At 44.4% G+C, this 21411-nt stretch overlaps 1 protein-coding gene across 1 annotated transcript in view; it reads right to left on the reverse strand.

The window, feature by feature from the left end:
- The window catches only part of CLDN14 (claudin 14), a 94724-nt gene extending 79946 nt beyond the window's left edge, over window positions 1–14778 (reverse strand). Inside the window, exon 1 of the mRNA XM_033132942.1 lies at window positions 14395–14778. The gene's annotated coding sequence lies outside the window, so the exon portion shown is untranslated. The remainder of the gene's footprint in view (window positions 1–14394) is intronic.
- Between the last annotated feature and the right edge of the window lie 6633 nt (window positions 14779–21411).

Genomic DNA, 21411 nt, shown 5'->3' on the forward strand with positions numbered 1-21411 from the left:
ACTGTAGCCCCCGCCCCAGTGTGGGGGATACTTGCCCAGACCCTCACTGGCTGCCTGAAAGTGTGGATATAACCAAACCCTATTCATATGAACCAAACCGTTACATTTTTTCCTATACATACACATGTACTTATGGTAAAGTTTAATTTGTAACTTAGGCACAGTAAGAGACTGACCATAATAAAATAGAATAATTATAACAATGTACTGTAATAAGAGTAATGTGAGTGACTTCGTGGCCATTATTAAGTAAAAGCCAGGTTACTTAAACACAAGCTCTGTGATACCCCAACAGTTGATCTGATAACTGAGAGGGCTCCTAGGTGACTGGAGGGGGCGGGGGGGGGAAGGTGGGGACAAATGCAGTGTGGAAACACCAGACAAAGGGATGTTTCACATCCTAGGCAGCATGGAGCAGGACGGCTGCTCAGACGAGCACGCGATTTAAAACTTATGAATTGTTTATTTCTGGCACTTTCCATTCAATATTTTCAGACTCTGGTTGATGGCAAGTAACTGAAACCACAAATAAGCCGGGGTGGGGTGGGCTACTGTACCTCACTTCCTGATGTTGAGTGTGACTGCCTTATTTACTGGCTGGCAGAGGAGAGTGGCAGCTACAGCTCTTCTAATTGCAGTTTACGGTTCTCAGAGCAGAGAGACGTGTTGATTGCTTCTCTGGAGCCCTCAATTGACCAAATGTATCCTCCAGTATTTTCTAGTTAAACCAGCCTGCTTTACAGGTTGGAAAATCTTCCACTGATATCATACTCACCCAGGGTCAGACGTCACCTGAGTCAGAAGTCTACCCAGCGACAGAGGTGCAAAGGAGGGAGATGACCCTGGAAGCTGTGCACCTTTTGGTCCCCTCCATTGAATCCCTTTTCTTGGGGTGTCATGGCCAACAGATTATGGGTGTGGTCAGTGAACCACAGCTTTTGAGTCCAACAGACAGTGGGTTGGAAGTCTAGCTCTGCCCTTCCAGGCATGTGACCTTTGGCCAATTCCCCAGCTCGACTCTCTGTGGTCTCTTTCTGTGCAGAGAACGCTGTTGGCCTCAGCAGATGGCTGTTACCGTGTTTCCCCAAAAATAAGACCTAGCCGGACAATCAGCTCTAATGTGTCTTTTGGAGCAAAAATTAATACAAGACCTGGTATATTATATTATATTATAGCAAAATAAGACCAGGTCTTGTATTAATTTTTGCTCCAAAAGACGTATTAGAGATGATTGTCTGGCTAGGTCTTATTTTCGGGAAAACACGGTAGCATTAAACGGGACAAATGACATAAAAGCGCTTAGAACATTGCGTGAACGAGAGGTACCAGTTCCTGTGAGTTCTCTCTTTGCCTACAGTTGTCTGCCTGAAAAAAAGGTCTCAGTAAATGGAATTGTGTTAACTTACACCAGTTTTGTCCAAATATTTTGTCTCCGATTGATTTTCAGTTGAAGAGGCTCCGATGAGAGTATGTTTATGTGAGATGTTTTCCCTCACTTCTGGGGTGATTAATTATCTCCAACACATCACTTACATGGTTTGGGGAGGTTATTGTTTGAGGGAATCTGAGGTAAATAGATCTATCTGAATGTGCAGCATCCTCAAAATTCGAGAATATTCCTCGGTAACGGACTGGTCCGGTAAATGTGGGTTTTTCTATTAGGTTGGTGCAAAAGTAATTGCAGTTTAAAAGGTTAAAAATAATTGCAAACACCACAATTACTTTTGCACCAACCTAATAATATATGGGATCTGTATACAGATATTTGCCTTTAAAACGATCGCCGTTGACAACGCGCAGGTCGTGATCATGGTGCCCTGAGGCGTAAGCTTCCTAAACTCAGAACGTGATCTCCCTGCTTCGCGAGGTCTCACTTCACGGGGACCCCACTTGTGTACTCCTAACACATTCCTCCTGCGGGGCCAGCGCTCACATCTTTCAAGTCAAGCTTGGCAGCCTGTCAGTCTTAAAGCCCCACTCCAGTTACCCTTTAGGACATGCCCCTCCCCTCAGAGGGGTAACACGGGTTGTGGGCGGGTGAGGTGCCAAAGAGAAGACTTGAGAGATGCCCTGGAGGTAAAATGGGAAAAAAGTCATTTTTATTCCAATACGGAGTGCAGGCAACGTTGCAATATTGTTTATTTTTTCCAAATTAATCTGACCTTCCTCTGTAAGTCCCTAGTCACTGGGTTGAAGGGGGAGAAAAAAATGTAGTATTTAGTCTGGTTTACAACCTAGTCCCAGCCATAACCCAGTGATTCTTGAACTGTCTGTGTGGTAACGGAACCCTTTTATTTTGTTTGTTTCTCTTTAATTTCCAACTGGTTACAGATACTTTCATGAAATCCAATAGAAAAGAGTTACTAGATAATAAAATTTAAAAAGACATACAAAGTACCAGTCAATTTTGTTTCCCCTGATCGGTTTCAATAAACATGAAATTATCCTGTCAAATTGCTACAAGAGCTTCTGGATAGCTCCCCTCAGTTTTTGTACTTCTGTCATCCCCTGCTGGCAACAGTTTGAGGACCCGCCCCAGTCCTCAGACCCACTGGTTTAAACAGTCTCCAAAGGTTTATCTGGACCTGTCTGGTTCCATTCTCACCCCTGTGTCTCCTCCAAGGTGCTGTCTAGGAAAATGGAGGAAAGAGGAGGGCTCAAGAGCCCTCCGTTGTGGGAAGAGGCCTGGTACTAATACAGGTCCGTGGGTTGCAGTTGGCCAGCCAATGTTCATGGCTGATGAAACCTAGGGCTGTTCCTTCTTGACTAGTCAGGACCAAGTGGCCCTGTACCATGGCTTTGGGTACAGCAGAGGACATTCAGGGAGAACATTCTGGGGTTCTGCCATGGCCTCCATCTGTCTCTGGACATGCTCTGATGCACATCACTTGGTGCCCACCATAGAGGGCCACCTGGCAGACTCTGCCACTCAGTTAGCTGTCTAATGGCCTCATTCTGGTATCACTGGACTCTGCCAGACAATGCCCCTACATCCTCTTGTTTTGTCAGGGGCTCTCTGTGTTGGTGAGGGACCACCCAGCAGAGTGATGTCCCCCAAAGAGAGAGCGGCATGAACTGTCAGCCTGTGTATTCCCTTCAACTTAGTGCAAACACTTTCCTCCCTCTGGATCTCTTCCAGGAGAGGTGAGTTGGGACCCACACATTTCACTACTAATTCCTTCTGCCAGACACCTACGTCCCACAATCCTCCAGAGCTGGAAGGAGCAGGGGCCACTCCCTCCTTCCTTCTGAATATAAAACTCTATGATTTAGTCTTCCATGCCTGGCTCAGAGTATGCCAATGGATAGAAAAGGATTGAGGGAATGCTTTCTCTCAACAATAGTTTACTGTCCAGTTTATTGTTTTGCTGCAAAATCCTATTTTGAGTGGCAGAAGCTGAATATTGTTTTTTCATTTTCTTTGCATTCCTTCCATGATACTCTTAAATCTCTTAATGTATGAAAATGCCACTAGGATGATGAGGATTGCCATTATCACTATCATCTGTGAGAGGTGACATACCGGCCAGTTAATGTATTCGTTAGGGTGATTTCTCTGATTAATCCACCCGCATCCAATTTCACGTAGGGAAACAGAAATGCTGAAGGAATAGGACTAGGACAGGTAATATTTGATGAGACAATGGGGCCTGCACTGTGGGGTCCTTTCAGCAGACAGCAGTCACCACGAAGACCCAAGGACAGGAAGTAGGCTGCAGCAAAAAGGTGGGACCCCAGGGGAAATCGGAAAAGATAAACTTCGCCCACTTCATAATTCTGCTCCGGTTCATCCTTCAGCTGAATACTAAGCTTATTTTCACTTCTGGCTCAAAAAAACATAACCGTACTTCTTCTGGAGCATTCCTGGGGAAAAGGACCCATATTCCTTCCTAACATGAAGCCCCACCAATTCTCCACAGTGGATGGCTTCCAACCCACATGTCACCTTGTATTTATGATTTACTCATCAGTTTTGCTTTAGAAAATAATTTTTAGTAACCTCTAAAGAAATACTTTCTCCCTTATCTTTAAAATATTCAAATGACCTCCCCCCACCACCACCCATTCTGTGCTCTTTTTGCCTGAACAAATTACATCTGGCCTCTTTCCTGCCTGGGGAGTGGACAATGACCGTGTGGGAAGGAGACTTGGCTTGTTCTCAGCACAGTGTCTACTTGTCAAGCTGTGTAGTTTTGTGGTGAGCCCACTGGCCTGGGAATTCTAATAACCCTGGCTTCATGGGTAATTTGGGGTAAGTTATTCATTCTGTTCTTCATTTAGCTCCTCTGCAAAATGGGGCAAATAATAACAGCATGATTTTGAAGCCATAACAAGATGATGGAAATAAAAGTGGTCACCTTCATCTAACCATGAACTTGGGTGCCGCACAAACGTGGACTGAAATGTTATCATTCTTCAGGGGAGTCACATTTCATGAAGAGCTCCGTGTTTTACTTTTTTTTTTTTCTTAAATAAAAGAAGTAAAGAAAAAATAAACAACGACAGCAGCCTGAGATTCATGGGTTACCTTCTCTGCTTCTTGTTAGAACGGAAAAGTGTCACACTGCTTTGAAAAGTTAATCACAGAGGACTTTGAAGGGTTAGATCTAAGCACAGTTACAGGTACTATAGGAAAAATATTGTGGTCAGAGTATCTCCATGCATTATTTGGGTTTTAAATCCTAAATCACTACATAAAATACATGGTCTGGTTTAGGCTACCCAACTAGACATGTTGGCCTGGTTCCCTTTCTCCAGAGCTCTCTCCTAATAACCAAACATAAAAAAGCAGGGCTTTTTTCAAAGTTGCAAGTCAATGTGCTGTAAACATGGGTCTGAGGTTAGAATATTGAATTCCATGAATATCAACAATCTGTCTTACCCCATTAATCAGAGGTTTACAGTCTCTACAGTCTTAAGAGCCATGGGGCCGTCACTGATAATTCTCTGTCAAAGAGAAATGTAATCATCTAGACATGTGCTCGAAGAGGAATTTTTTCCCCTTGTTGATTTTATGTAGGAAATAATTATTAGAAAATGTTGGCTCACATGGTGGCTTAGAGGCTTGGGGAAGAGGCCTCATGTTGGGGATGGTGGAGACGTGGGTGACACACAGAACCCTTGGACAGGGCTCTGCAAACCCAAAGAGATTCAGCAATTTGTTGGGCTGGGTCTCCCTGCGCGTGGTCTCCTTTGGGACCTATTCCAGAGCAGTGAAATGAATAATCCTCCAATTCACTCCCTGTCCCCCAGGCGCTATTATCCTGTATTTGAATTATGTTATCAAGAGACAGATATTGGTTCAATTCCGGTCCCCCAAACTCTAAGGAAATATACTCCATTCCTGGCGGAAAAGTACATTTCATGACCTACAAGCCCGTGGTTCTTAAGTCTGGCCTCTCTGTTCCCCAGCCAGCTCCACCTTGGTTCTGTGTAGTCCTTGGAAATGCCAAAGATCGGGCAGGTTGGGAACGTGCTTCCGTGACAGCTCAGCCTGACACCAAAGGGGATTCCAGTCAGTGTCTAGGTCCCCCAAGGTCAGCACAATTAACCTTCTTTGCCTTCAGATATAAATTTCCCATTGCACGTTCCATGGTACGTGTCAAGAAGGTTACCTGACTGTCTAAGACAGGTGTGGTCCTGTGTGCTGGGCTTCAACATGTATGCAAGGGTGGCAGGCACCAGAGAACTTCTAGTTATAGCTAAGCCATGCCGAGCTAGGAACAAAGGGTACAATTTTAAGGAGTTTGCTTAACCATTTGGGGGAGGAAAACACTAGCACCTCCAATTTGGGGCCTTAAGACTACAGAGCTCTCAGAAAAACCCATTCCCAATGTCTAGGACAGACGTGTTTTCATCTCACATTTCGTTGGCCATCACTGAGAAGTGACGCTGAGGTACAGTCGTGTTAGTTAAGTCCCTCTACAACAGCAACAAATTATATGTATATGATTCTAAAGTCACTTTCAGAGTGTTTCACTGAAAACCTTAGGTGTCCTGTGTTGCTGCTGATAAGCAAAATAATTTCCCACCAAAGATGTCCATGTCCTAATCCCCAGAACCTATGACTGTGTCATGTTATGTGGCAAGGGCCAGTTTAGGTTGCAGATGGAATTAAGGTTGCTCACCAGCTGGCCTTATAATAAGAAGATTATCCTGGATTATCTGGATGGGCCCAGTGTAATCCCAAGGGCCCTTCATTGTGGAAGACAGTGGCAAAGGGTCAGTGTCAGAGTGATGTGATGTGAAAAAGACTGGACCAGCCATTGCTGGTGGAAGAAGAGGCCATGAGCCAAGGAATGCAGGCAGCTTCTAGAAGCTGGAAAATACAAGGCAATGGATTCTCCCCTAGAGCCTCCAGAAAGGAATGCAGCCTTGCTAACACCTGGATTTTAGCCCAGTGAGATCCACTATCGACCTCCACAACTGTAGAGAATAAATCGGTGCTGCTTTAAGTCACTCAGCTTGTGGTAATTTGTTACAGCAGCCACAGGAAAACTAATATAGTTAGCTGCCTCAATGTTTTCCTCTGATCGACACAAGTTACAAAAGAACGAATTTTGGTGCTTTCCAGGGCAAGTCAGGTGGGAACAGAGGTTTCGAGAAGAGGTTGGCTCCGCCCAGCACGGGATGGATTTGAGACAGCAGGTGGATAAGCAGTTTTGTCTCTCCACTTGCCTCTACCTGTGGTTTGTGAGGACAAGCATGAGGTCCCCACGCTCTTTCCCTGGTTCTTTTGAAAGGTGGCCGTCTTGAACACCGTAGCCATTCGTTCTTCAGAAGCAGCCCTGCAATCTTCTTAAGAGTACGGTTGACCTTGAACAACACAAGGGTTACGGGGACCAACCACCAGTGCAGTCAAAAATCCATGGGTAACTTTTAACTCCCCCCAAAGTTTATCAATAGCCTACAGTTGACTGGAAATAGTACCCGTAACGTAAACAGTCGATTAACACATATTTTGTATGTTACATGTATTATATACTGTATTCTTTTTTAAATATATATATTTGTAATTAAAGTTTATTGGGGCATATACTGTGTTCTTACAATAAAGTAAGCTAGAGAAAAGAAAATGTTAAGAAAATCATAAGGAAGAGAAAATACATTTACTGTATTTGTTGAAAAAAAATCTGCGTTTAAATGGACCCACACCATTCAAACCCGTGTTGTTCAAGGCTCAACTGTACTATGGTTTCCATTTTTCCCAATGTGTCTTTTTCTTTAAAAAATTCTTTTACTATGTAGCCCTGCCTTGCTGGAAAGATCCATAAAGTTCCAGACTTCCTTTCCTGGTGGTGTACTTGTCAGCCAGTTCTGGGGGTGGCAGAGTAGCCTTGCCATAGAGCATGTGCCAATTTCCATGGTGTAAATGCTTCCAAGTTAATGTCGCCGAATGCAGAGGTGGGAAGAGATGCCCACAGTTGGAACTGGACAGGCTCCAGCACGCCCTGAAGAATGTCTGAACCCCCCAAGAGGACTGTTTAAGGGCAGGGCCCCTGGGCCTTCAAAAAGCACCAGCCCACTGGCAGCAGTTCGGCCCTTAATAAACAGCAGTACGCAGTCTTTCAAAGCAGTTGTGCTTTGTTTTACAGCCAGTCCTGTAACTACATTCCCTCACCCGCCTGCTGCAGCTGCTGAGGACCAATGGGAATTCTGAAAAGCCAAAGAGCAGAGTCACAGCAGCCATGAGCTGATTAAAGACACTGGTCACTAGTGGTGAAGACCAGTTTCAACTCTGGAGTGTGCATTCTCTAATTCTGTTTTCCTCTTTATAGTTATTTTCCAGTCTAGCTTGATTCCATAAGGTTATTTGAAAAGCACTGAAACCTGAAACCATCAGTCTTTGGGAAATTATTAAGAGCGCTTTGATCATATAAGCATGTCTCATTTTATATCCATCATACCTACGCAAACTAGTAAGTCTCATTTCTACCTCTGACTTGTCCAGGATCTATTAGTAATTTGATATGAAATGCTTAAACCAGTTTGTTGGAGGAATTCTAACACACATATAGGAGACATCATATGTATGTAATAAAATGACCATTGACTAGCAATTAGGTATATGAGAAAGGGAATAATGTTACCTACTCATACGCTTGTTTGAAAGAGGAAGGGAGTGAATATTTGTCACTCAGGATCACAGTAGGTGCTTTAGAATAGTTTGTTAAATAAATATAAACACTTAAATATGACTTTTTAAAATTGAGAACTTAAGAGGTCTTTGACTTGGGAGAACTAGTCAAATATCACCCTACACTATCAATGCAAATCACGGCATAATCAAATAATTTCTCCCTTGCGTTCTTTTTCACTGACGCTTTTTTAAATTTTATTGCATTTCAGTGAAACTGGACACTCGCAGTGACTCTGTCCTCTGAGCTGGGCTCCTGGGGCCGTATGGTCACCGCAGCCCACCCGTGTAAGCTCTGACCATTAGTTTATGACCTGCTTCATGCAGCTGCTCTCTGCGTGATTTAGGTGGCCTTGGCTCCATATCTTCCAAATGTGGGCACCAGCAGGCTGCCTCATGCAAAAGCATTGTCTTTTTCGCACACCCACACAACACACACCTAAATGAGGGGGCCCATTCACCCTGGGCTCCACATTTCCCTCCAAATTAATTCCAAAGGCCAGGTGATGGTCTGGCCTCAGCAGGCCCCGCTCATTGGGTTCAGGATTATAAATCAGGGGCCTCACATCGATGGGTGAGGAGGCCGGAAGACATCTGTCTGGCCGTGGGAAGAAGGAGGTGCTTGCAAGCCACTGGGCTGACTGCAAACTCTTAAGCTCCGGGGACTGGGAAGGTTGGGATAAAAGGAAAAGGTGAAGATTAAGATGGTGGAGCTGCACTTTCCAGAGCATGTCTTCATCCCATTGTGAATTGATCTGCAGCCCTGGATTTCATCAACTGTGTAATACCTCAAAGACAGCCTGACATCTCATACTCACCAACAATTAGGAGGCTGATCCGAGAGGCCTGCCCTGCCCCAGGACGGAGCTTGGAGGGTGTGTGCGTCCTTATAGAAAAAGCTCTTGCCTAGAAATTGAATCCAGTTTCTTTTTCCTGTGTTTGTTTTGCAATCCACCCTTGGAAGGCAAAGCTGATGTAGGAAAGCCGTAATTCTCCAAGGCACACCGCTTCAATTAAGAGACAGAGAAAGCCAGAGGGGCCCAGAGCTTCAGGAGGAGCCAACCATAGATTAATGGATGCTCAAGAATGCTGCCTTCGAAGCGGGGAATTGCTGATTTATGTCTATTCACATATTCCGAAGCACTTAACTCACGGTGTTCCTTAATCATAGCGTGACTACACGACCACTTTCATTTGGGGGGGATGGGGTGTGAGGGTCTGTTTTGTTGGTTGAGCTTTGATAAGTTAGCTCTTTATTACAATGCTTTGGGTTCAAACCTCTTTGTAAACTGAGAACGCTTTCCATCTAGTCCCCTCTCTCCTCTCGTCCCACATCTAGCCTCCTTGGCTATTCTTCATATGCAAAACACTTTCTTCCTTTGAGCCTGAAATAGTCCAGGCTCCATGCACCTCAGTCCCAGGTGTATTTTACCCGGGGTGGTTTGAGCCAAATCAGCTCAGCCATTTTTTCTATGGATGGGGGAAGGAGGGAAATCAGTGTTTTCCCCAGGTTTAACCAAAGTCATCTATTTTTCTTTTTCCATTCATTTGTTTCACTCAGAGGACATTTCCTCAGCACCTACTATGTGGCAGCTCAATGCCAAGCAAGAGAGATCCGGTAAGAAAGAAGATTTTCCCCTTTTCACCTGAGCTCGCAGTCCGCTGAAGGAGACAGATGAGGAAACCAATAATTACAACAGTGACAGGCCTTGAGGAAAGGCAACTAGGAAATGCTTCCAGGATGAGAGGACCCCGGAGCTGAATATTAAAGAACTGGGAGTTTAGCGAGTGGATAGGTGAGCCAGCTTGGACACGTGAGGGAACTTGGCTTATCCCAGGAGCTGCAGGTAGCCTGGGCTGGATGGAGTGTGGGGTGTGGGCCTGGGCTGGTGACGTAGACAGAGGGTCCTACCTGCCATGCATGTGACACAGGATGCACTACTCTGAACGCCCTTCAAGAAAGGCCTCGCTGCCCCGAGGCGGGTCTGCCTCAGCTTTTGAGCCCAGGACACGCTGTCCTGAGGTGCCCCAGCCAATGGCTGAGCAAGGAGGAAGCACAAGGTCTCAGGCATTCCCACTCCACTTGGGGCTCCTCTAATGGGCAGTCTGTGCTTTGGGCTCCTCTAGAGCCTCTGGCATGGGGGTGGAGAGAATTTGAACACAGTACCACTCACAAACATACTGGACAAGCCATTTTATGGAAGTGACTGTCATTTGAATCCAATAACTAATCAACGTACTCAATTAACCAATTTGACCTTTTCTTTTGTTTATTGCTGAATTAAGTGGTACTATGTTAGTATGCTAAATCCATTTACACCAGGAAAAGGCAAATAGTATGGCATTTACAATATAAGGACAGTGAATTATTTTTATTTCAAAGTTTCCAGCTATTAAGACAACTTACTCTAAAAATTCGTAACAAAAGGAGAAATGTTTAGTTATTCATCAAAGTTACAAAATAGTCCTGATTTTGAGGAAAACTCTTCATTATGAAAGAATGCTAGCTAATAAATATCAAATAAATGACAAAATTAGAAAACCACCATTTTGTAATCTTGAACGAAATGACTCATTCAGCCAAGAATCATCAGTGGAGTTTGGAAATATTTAGGGAAGAGTTGATGGGGAAACTGATAACTCACAGATGCAGAGACTTGCCTGCCCCACAAATGACTTGCTAGTCATAAAAGTGAAAGATAATTTTATAAGGGAAAGATCTGTGGGAACCTTCTTTGCGCGAACATCAATCTTCACATCACTGAGAGTGGGGGGACCTGGCACCGATGTGATGCAGTGATGGTTTCTTGGCCAAGAAAAAGGTTTAGCCTGAAATAGAACTTAAATATATCCTTAAAATATAACTGCCACTGTACAGGAAGTGACTGGAGAGTGGATTGTCTGTAAAGACAACCAATGCAGTGCAGGCTGTGGCGGAATATATTCCTATTTTTAAAAGATACTTGCTAACTTACCTAGTAACATAGTGTCATTACTACATTATCGTAGTAAAGTCTGTAATTTATTTTAAATTACAACAACAACAAAAAAAAACCAGATTGTCCCAAATGGTGGCGTAATATAAACCGTTGTTCAATCTGGATGGTGAGTATAAGGTTGTTCGTTAGATTACATTGTTTTCTGCATGTATGAAATTTTTCATAATATAAAGTAAAAGAGGGAGATGCTCAAGATAAAAAAATTTTTAAATGAAAGCTCCTAGAGAACACACCTACTTTTTACCAAATATTTTTATGGTTCTGTGTAGAAAGCTGCATATTCTTAGGTTTTGCGAAAATGATATTCCTGGTCCAGTTTAGAAACAATTCAAATTGAAAAAATTAGCCATTCAGGGAACAGAATGCTCAGCATGCTTCCTATACCACCCTTGCTGCAGTATATTAGTGAGAATAATTATGTCAGGGACGTTGAAAATTATATAAGGTAGTAGGACAATTAAAGGCTTTTTAAAACCTCCGCCTCCGTCTGTTGTAACCCAGAGCTTATTCAATGTAATGGTTTTCCAACTGTTGTTTCCTGCGTTGTGTTCTCTGCCCACGACATGGTCAGTGGTGTGCAGAGTGGCATAAAAGAGCCAAGAATGTGTGTCCTTCAGTGTGCAGAGACAAGCAGTCATCATTCTCACTCCACTTCTACGGGAATGGACCCCAGGGTTCAGAGCAGGCCTTGGGGTTGGAAGATTTCCAGCAATGGAAGGGGGGAGATGCCTGTGAAGGAGTGAACTTCACACCCAACCGCAGACTGCAAAGATGGAGATTCTTGGAATGGAATGCCTTTTGGAGCTGAAGAACATACTGTTACCTCCAGGTGCCCTGATTGATGTTGAAGGACCCTGCCAAATGCCGTTCTCCAGACTGGAAATTCCAGGATAGTGCTGGTACTGGAGAATGACATTTTCTTGGAATGTCACCAGGAGTTATAAAGTACTCTCCCCACCCCTACGAGTCTAAGGTATGAAGGGTAAAGGTCAACATATAGAAAAGTTAAATGATCATAAAAACATCAGTATGGATTTAACTGGGAAGAATCTGCAAAGGATGGCGTCTCACTGAATTGTCTCAAGCCCAGTTCGTAAGGGCTCCCTCCTCCCTCAATCAAATCAGATGCAGCAACAGGACTGGCAAGTGGAGCCTGCACTGAAGCACAACAGGTTTTGTTTTACAAGTGTCTCTGATTCTGCAATCTGCAGCATACAGAGGACCCTTTTGCAATTCTGGTGCCAATGCTCCCTGGGCTTGTTATCCAGGCTTTTACTGCCCGTGGTTGGGTTTGTTTTGTTTTGTTTGGGAGTCGCTATGTAATTCCAACTCTGGCGTCATCCACATCTGTGCAGGGGGCTTGTGTGATTGTGAACTGGATGTGCTCCTCAAACAGCAGGGGGCACCCCGAGGGCACACCATGCACCCTTCATATGCAGCTTGATGTGGCCCGTCACATATGGATGATCTGCTCTCTGCGGAGGCTGGACTTGGAGCTGTTTCTCCAGACACAGAGCTCCACACCCTTCACACAGACCCCCATGGTGACGAGGGATTGAGGAGAGAACTTGGCCTTCTTAGCACCTCTCTTAGCTGACACAAAAGATTTATTACCACCCCTCCAACATTACATGGTAATAAGTGACAGTTGGTATCATTTCTTATCAGCCTAAGAATTTTCAAGTCTGGATAAATTCCTTTTTTCTGTACCCAGTGAGTGTCGGGAATTATGATTGCTTTTTAAACAGATGCTTTGGAAGTAATGGGTCAAAAGAGTGGGCTCCAAAGTCAAGAACTTTGATTCAAATTTTATTATCTGTGTGACCTGGCAAATAACTGAATCTTAGCCTCAGTTTTCTCATCTGTGAATTAAATCTAATGATGATACTAATTTCATAATGTCTTTGAGAGGAATGAATGAAGTGATGCATGTAAATTGCTTAGCTTGATTCCTGGTATACAGTCGGCGCTCTCTGAATAGTCTCAAAAATTTTTAATTTTGCTCCTTCCTGTTTGATGCAAAACCTGAAGATGTGATTTATGAAGTGACAATTGGAGGGTATTTCAAAATCATGTCTACTGTGCACACATAGGAAGTACAGTGTAAGAATTGAAGAAAAAAATGACAGTAGTAGGTATTAATGCTCAGTTACTGCAATTTGAAAGGTGTATAGACAAAGGTGTGAATTGTGAGTAGTTGCAAAGTCTTGGGGCCCATCTAAGACTGGGTGTTGTTTGAAATTTGGCAGTTGATATAAAGGATTTGTTTTATGAACTTTCCTCTGTACACATCATCCCATCAAAATTATCCACCACCACCACCATCACCACCACCACCACAGCAATAAAACCTTTAGAACCTAAGAGATATTAATAGATGGCTAAAACAGTAACACCTATATTTCTTAATTTATTTACTGTCTAATTAGCCTTAAATTATTTATTTTATATCAATAAAACCCTAAGGAGCTACAAAAAACATCACTAGAATTACATGAATTTAGCAAGGTCATGATATACAAAGTCAGTACATAAATATCAGTTATATTTTTATGTACCTGTGACAAATGTTTGAAAATGAAATTTTAAAAATCAACACCATTTACAATGGCATTCAAAACTTTAAATACCTAGAAATCAATCTACTGAAAGATGTATAAGACCTCTACATGAAAACTATAAAACATTTCTGAGAAAAATGAAAGAGATCTAAATAAATGGAATATTTCCATGTTCATCAAATGGAAGATTCAATATCGTTAAGATGTCTATTTTTCCTAAACTTATATATTGTTTCAACACAAACTCTATAAAAATTCCAGCAGGCTTTTTTTGAAGAAATAAATGAGCTGATTCCAAATAGATCTACAATACCCAAAATGAGTTTGAAAAAATAATACAAACTTGGAAGACTTAACACTATGTGATTTCAAGATGTATTATAAAGCTGCAGTAATCAAGACACTAGGGTATTGGCATAAAGATATACATATAAATCAATTGAATAAAATAGTCGATCAGTAGACTGACCTATAGATAGTCAATTGATTTTCCACTAAGATGCCAATGGAGAAAGAAAAGTCTTTGTAGTAAATATTGCTAGAAACGGAATATACCATATTTATACAATGGAATACTATTCAGGATAGAAAAGAATGAACTATTGATACACCCAAGAACATCCATGGTTGACAGAGACTCCAACCTCAAGATAAAACGAAGAAGAGGTGGAATTTATAAACCACAAGCGCAACTCACCGTGTTGGTGTCTCCCCAGCCCTGTCCGGTACTACATCAGCATGTTCTTCCGGGATCCTATTAAACATCTTACTCAGCCTCTGGCCCAGGTGCCCCTTGGCTCCCAACTCCTGCCTGGCTGGGTCGCGTGCGCTCTCTCCGTAGCTTCCCCCAGCTTGACCTCAACATCAATCAGATCCACCTGGCCTCCCGGCGTCAGGCCTCACATTGCTCCTTCTTCCTGAAGCCGAAGGGCAGGAGTCTCTGCTGGTACTCAGCTTGCTCCTGCATGGATGCCTCTCCGCCTTGTGGCAACACCTAGTTTCAGCTATCAACGCTGCCCTTTCAGTACCTGCCGTCTCAACTCTGTCCACTCTAAAAAGGGGCCAGTGTCTCTCAGGACCAGCTTAAAGAGTCACTATTCTCTTAACAAAAGGCCAATCAAATACTAAGATGGTTTCACTGACGTCTCTCCCGGCTCAAATGACCTGTTTTCTTAGGCCTCATTGTTTCTGGTCACTGCTGGTGCCTCTTGGTGTTCAAATTCTGAAGAAAGCCCAGACTGAGAATGGTGTTAGGAAACAGGAAAATATCCGGAGGAAAAGCAAGGGTGTGAAGGGTGGAGGAAAAGCAAGGGTGTGAAGGGCGACTCATGGAAGAAATGCATACAGCAAAGCAGTCAGCATTGAGGCCCAGAGAGAGAAGAGAGAAGAGACAGGGAAGAGGTAGCTGGGGATGAAATCGACCCAGGAGGTGAGAAGAAATACACATGGAAAGTGACTCCTTAAAGATAGGTGAAGGCCAGGAAAAAACAAGACCATAAAAAAAACAAAACAAAACAAAACAAAAAGGGAACTTGATGATTAGGGTTAAAACTTTTTTTTAGGGTTAAACCTTTTGTTGTCAGGGAAAGGTGAAGGGACAAAAAGCTTCTTTTCCCCATCTGTTTTCTGCCCGGGTGACTTTCCATAGCACACTCACCTCCATTTTCCCGCATGGCCTCATCCTAATGACCAAAGCCAAGCAGGCATTATAGTCTCAGTTGTTCAAGCTGAAGCCCAGGGTCTAGAAAGCTTAGATATCTTGCCCATTGGGAGGCCCAAAGTTAATCTAGAGCTTGACTTAAAGTTTGATGTGCTCTTCCTTGTTCGCCGTTCATTCCTACCTTGCACAGTCTGTTCTCCAATTCAAGTTGGATGGGCAATAGAACGCCTGCTGGCGTCTCCAGTGTGTGAGACTCTGTCCTTGGCACCAGGGCGATTCAGCATGGCGAACTTGCAAGCCAACCAGTCTTGGAGGTGGGCAGGTTTGGGTTTGAGTCCCAGCTCTGCTCCTCATTAGAAGAGGGTCATATGCACTCTGAATTTCTGTGTTGGTCTCTAAAATGAGGCTAGAAGTACTTGCAGGATTAAGCAAAAGAATGGGTATAAAGTGACTAGTGCAATGCCTTGCACTCAGGGATTATAAATGGCCCCCAATCTTCCCTGCTCCTTTGCAATGGGACAGGCAGCTTCCCATCAGAAGGTGGTGTTTATTTCTCCATTCTTTGACCTGGGCTTGGCAGGTGATTTGCTTTGGCCAATGAGACATTATAAAATGTGACACCAGCAGACATGAAGAGTGGGTATGCTGGGCTTGTCTTCTCCTGCTGCCTGGAATCTGTAACCATCATGGAACAAGGGCAGGCTACCCTCCTGCGGGATGAAAGACCATGTGGCAAGAGACCCCAGCCATCCCAACCTTCAACCTGAGGTCCCAGAAATGGGAGTGAGGCCATGCTTGACCATCCAGCCCCAACTGAGCTGGCTCAGACAAGAAGAATTGCTCCCTGAACCCAGAAAATCATGAAATCATAATATGCTGGTATTATGGTCGTCATAATCACAATAGCTGTTCATTATTTTAAGCCATTAAGTTTGGGAGTGGTTTGTTACACAGCAAAAGCTGGCTTGTCCAGCAGCTAATAGCTGGTAATGATAACCACCAGTTATTGAGACGTGATTAACACCAGGCACTCTGCTAAGCACATCCCAGTTCACCAGGCTGAATCTCCCTGGTACCCAGGAGAGACTCTTCAGCACCAGAGACGCCCAGTAGATATCATTTTAAGAATTTTTAAAATTTATTTTTACTGTATCTGAACCCAGAAAGCGTAACAGAATACAAAAACATAATCAAGGAGCACAAGTTAAAAAGAAAATGCAAGTGTGGGAGACATAAAATAAAACCAAGCATAAACAAAAAACAAAAGCAAACATAAATATCTATACGGTGGTTGTGGGGAGGTATATTAGTCTGCGAGGGCCGTCATAACAAAGTACCACAGTCTGTGTGGTGTAAACAACAGCAATTTATTTTCTCACAGTTCTGGAGGCTAGAAGTCCCAGATCAAGGTGTCGGCAGGTTTGGTTTTTCCTGAGGCCTCTCTGCTTGGCTTCTAGATGGCTGTCTTCTTCCCATGTCTTCACATGGTCTTCCCTCTGCGTGTGTCTGTGTCCTAATTTCTTCTTCTTATTAGAACACCAGTGATATTGGATTACAGCTTACCGTAAGATCATATTTTAACTAAATTATTTCTTTAAAGGCTCTATCTTCAAATACAGTCATATTCTCAGGTCCTGGGAGTTAGGGCTTCCACACATGAATTTGGGGAGGGGGACATAATTCAGCTCATAGCAGCAGAAAACCAACTTTCTCTAAGCTTTCCACAGCCAACACCCACGGGAAACCTAGACAATTATACCAGTTCATGTCCATAAGTTCAGGAAAAAGTGAACTACCTAGGAGCTAGCACTCAGCCCAGACAGAGTTTCCATGCGCATTCACATAAAATGGAATGAAACAACACCTCGATACTTCTGTTACAACAGAGACAATGGTAACTTACAAAAGGTGTCCTCTACACCCACTCTCAGCATGGGCCAGTGGTGCAAGACTGGAGAGAATAGTGGTTTAATTAAGTTTTCTCAGCTTTGTTAAATGAAGGAGTAGCCACTACACAGGGTGGCGATCAACCTCTGGACCAGTCTTTCCACTAGAGTGGCTCCATGTCTTTGGATATTAAAGGGGTTTTTAGTATTTAAAAGAAGTTTCCATTAAAATACAGCACCATTGTTGAAGATGAGAATGACCCAAGCCTGCCTACTGAAGACCCCAGAGGGCAAAGGGAGAGAGAGAAGTTTCTAGACCAGCGATGATGTGTGCCAAAAGCCAGCTTCCTTTATTTCACATTTTAGAGGACATACAACTTAAACTCCCAGCATCTTTCCCATTGTACAGTGGGCATGTTTATGATGACTCGCTCCCATGGCCCCTCCTAAGGGACGATAACCTTGGAGAGGCCCTCTGTAGACAGTTATGCACATGTCTGCAGCGACCCTCCTCTTCTTGGTCTTAGTTGATGATTGACTGACCCAGGGGCTCTTGACCCACGTATTGGCCAGAAGACCTGGCACAGTAAGATGTGCTTGGCCGATGAGATTCTCTGTCTCTCAGAGAAAATGGGCCAGATGGTAGTGCGAGCTGCTGTTGTAAAGTTGGACCAGAGCCGTCAAGGGTTCAAGCACAGACTGAAATGATGGGGAAGCAGGAACTACGAGGAAACAGAAGAAGCCATAAGGCATTAAAAATAACAGAGCACACTTCACACCCATTTGGAAGAGAAAATATTATCAAAAGAACAGAAAATAACAAGTGTGGGTGAGGACGTGGAGAAATTGGAATCACTGTGCATTGCAGGAGGAAATGTAAAATGGTGTGGCCACTGTGGAAAACAGGATGGTAGGGCCTAAAAAATTAAACAGAGAATTACCACGTGATCCAGCAATTCCACTTCTAGGTATAAACCACCCAGAAGAATTGAAAGCAGGAACTCAAATAGACACTTGTTTTCCATCCGTACCAGAAATTGTGAATTAAGAAATGAACACCGTCTTTGAGCAGAGTGAAGACATTTTATTAATCGAAAGCAACACACTTTGACGGGGACGATGGAATGTCCTGAGCTGAGGAAGGCTCCACCCAGGACTCACAAAATACGGGCTGGATGGCTGCAAAGGCGTGATGGGAAGGAGGGTGAGGCAACACCATAAATTTGAAGAAAGGGACAGATGCATATGTAACTTATAAATCTCAGAAACGATAAATAAAAGATTAGGAGTGAGAAATGGGATGGCTCAACAAGGTGTTATCTGAATGAATACACTGAAAAAATTTCACAAGGATTAGGTAGAAAAAATGCAGCGTTTCCCCTTTAACCAAAAGAGACAAGAACTCGCTGAGGAAATACGTTCTGCTTGAGAATGGCCGTGGCAATTTTTCAGTAATAGAATCAGACATATCTTTTTTGGAGGGAAAGGGAGGGAACCTAATAAATGGCCTCCATCTCTGTGGGCAGGATGTCGATGGACAACAGACGCCAAAGGCAGGCACGGATCCCAGAGGAGAAAAGATAAAGCTGAGATGAGAATCAGGCCCACGCCAGGGACCGAAAACAGGAACATCCAAGGTCAGATTCGGTCTTCTCTGCTCTGCCTCACCTCCACACAAGGACGGGGTTCCATGAGGCAGCTCCCCGACCCGCCAGCGTGTCCCAGTAAGTCTCCACCCCTTGTTGACCCAACACGCACCACTTCGCCTCAGACCAGGAATTTGACATAAGTTCTACCAACAGCAAACGGCTGCCAGGAAAGGGTTTTAAATCTCCAGGAACAGAAGCTTCTTTTTTACAGCACATTCCATTACCTTGAAAATTAAACTTGGTAATGACATAGAAAGAACCGCAGCTCAGGTCTCTGTCCCCAGCCCCCTATCCCCACCCCGATGACAGCAGAGCACCTGGCAGAGACCCTGAATGGGCTGTCAGCTCCTTAGCAGCACCTGGAAGGATAAGAGGGCGGGCACCTTGTCATGACTGTCCACTGATCCCCAGACACTCTCGGTCCACATGGGCTGTCCCCCACAGCCCCTTCCAGCCGTCCTGTGGTGTGCGGTTAAATTAACAGCCTCAGCCAGACTTTCCTTCCTGCCCAAGAGTTAGCCTGGGAAGAGAGTGGGGGACTGGGTTTGAGGGAGGAGTGAGAAAACCCCTCCTGCTACATGTGAAATGCAGGGAGAGTGTCCTCGAGCTTCCTGGACAACCTTTGGGGGCCTGCCTGGCCACTTTTCACAGCAGCCCAAGAGGAATCGAGGTATTTCCACAGACAAAGCGCTCCAATCAGGGCTGTGGCTGACAGACTGGGGAGGACTACAAATGTCTAGGAGACGTGGGATCTCACTAGAGTCAAGTCATAGTACCTCCCATTCCCTGCCATCACCGCGTACAGGTCCAACGGCATCTGATAATTGCCGTTCCTTCATCTTCTCTCCACAAAGAAACTCTACCTCCTCCACATGGGTGGCCACATGCTGGACTTTGCCATTCTGGGGGCTCCAGGACGAACACTTGCTCACCTCTTCTAGACCCAGCTGTTTGCTGGCAATCCTGGGCGTTGCCCAGCTCGTGGAAGCATCACTACAGTTTCTGCCTTCATCATCACATGGCTCTCCCTCACTGTATCTCTGTGCCCAAATTTTCCTCTTCGTGTAAGGACACTGGTCATGTGGAACTGAAGGCCCACGCTAATCCAGGAGGACCTTATCAGAACTTGGTTACATCTGCAAAGACCCTATTTTGAAATCAGGCCACATTCGGAGGCTCCAGGAGGACACGAATTTTAGGGGGATGTTACTGAACCCAGTACAGTAACTGAAAGGTAAGGAATGCTAGAACTTTCAGCTTTGTAGGCATAGCCAATTTTAATTACAGCGTCCTAGTTTCCTCCCCGAAGCAGTTTGAAAGGACCATGGTTCCCCCTTTTCCATTCAGTAAACCTGGTCTAACAGGCAGCCCTCAGTTTTCAAATAAAGGCGTTGTCCAGAGCTGCAGCGGCAAGGACAGTGTTAGCAGTGGCTGTTGGCCGGGCCAGGCTGGCAGGCTGAGGGAAGCCCCTCAGAGTCCTCCCAGTTGATGGAGGGTGTTAGCATAAATCCTGCCTCTCTTTGCTCCTTCCTGGTTGGTCAATTTGAAAGGAAAAACAGGCTGTGAGCAGTGAGAGGCCCCCGTTTTCGGTTTACTCTTAGGAGAGAACTGGATCTCCAAGGTGGGCTCTCCCTGTGGGGTGGGGGCTTGAGGGCCTGCCAAGGTCCACCGCACACCCCTGCCTAAATCTGGGCTTCGGTATTAGGGAGCTTATTTGTCACAGACACAAGCCATATTCTCCATCCTAGACTTTACCAGTGACAAAGGTGATCTTTGGGACGCCTTATTCCTTCATCTCGTTTCTCAGTTGCTTGAGAACTTGGGTAGAGAAGTGTCTTGGGCACCCCAGACAGAGACATGCAGAGCTTGCTTTTCACACTAATTATCTTTTGAGCACTTTACACACAATCCATCCACGTCAGCCTCACTCCCTTAGCACCAAAAAATATACCTGAGGCTGAAAAGGAAAGCGCCCCACCCTAGCAAGCTTGAACTTTCCATGAAAGGCCATGAGAGAATTGATTGTTCCTCCCGTATTTTATAAAGGAGCCAGGACAAGTTATGGAAAGGAGTTTAAGTGAAAATCTTCCAAACACCAAAATCTCAAAGGAGAGGAAGTAGCTGGCCACCCCCTCGGCTACGTTCATCCTAACAGAGCCTGTTTCTGTACAATAGGCTTCCACCATTATCTATTTGTAGAAATGTACAAACACAGCCAGCATACTCTGTGCCTGTGGAAAGGTCTGGATCAATATGAGCGACAGAAGAAGGAAGAAAAGAGAAAAGGAAAGATTTTATCAAGCCTATTTACTTTAAAGATACCTTAAAGACCTGCACAAACACACCTGCTTCTTCAGTGCCAGGGGAGAGGCGAGCAAACATGTCTCTCCTTTAAAAGAAATGTGTGGAGAAAGAGACATTGTAGCCATGGAGCCAGTCACCCCCACACCCCCCACACACACTAGTGCTTGCATCTCTGTAAAGGAAAGCTTAGAAGCCTACTCTTCAAATCAATTTTT

The sequence above is a fragment of the Rhinolophus ferrumequinum genome, chromosome 2, assembly GCF_004115265.2.
Source record: "Rhinolophus ferrumequinum isolate MPI-CBG mRhiFer1 chromosome 2, mRhiFer1_v1.p, whole genome shotgun sequence".
NCBI classification, from domain to species: Eukaryota; Metazoa; Chordata; class Mammalia; order Chiroptera; family Rhinolophidae; genus Rhinolophus; species Rhinolophus ferrumequinum.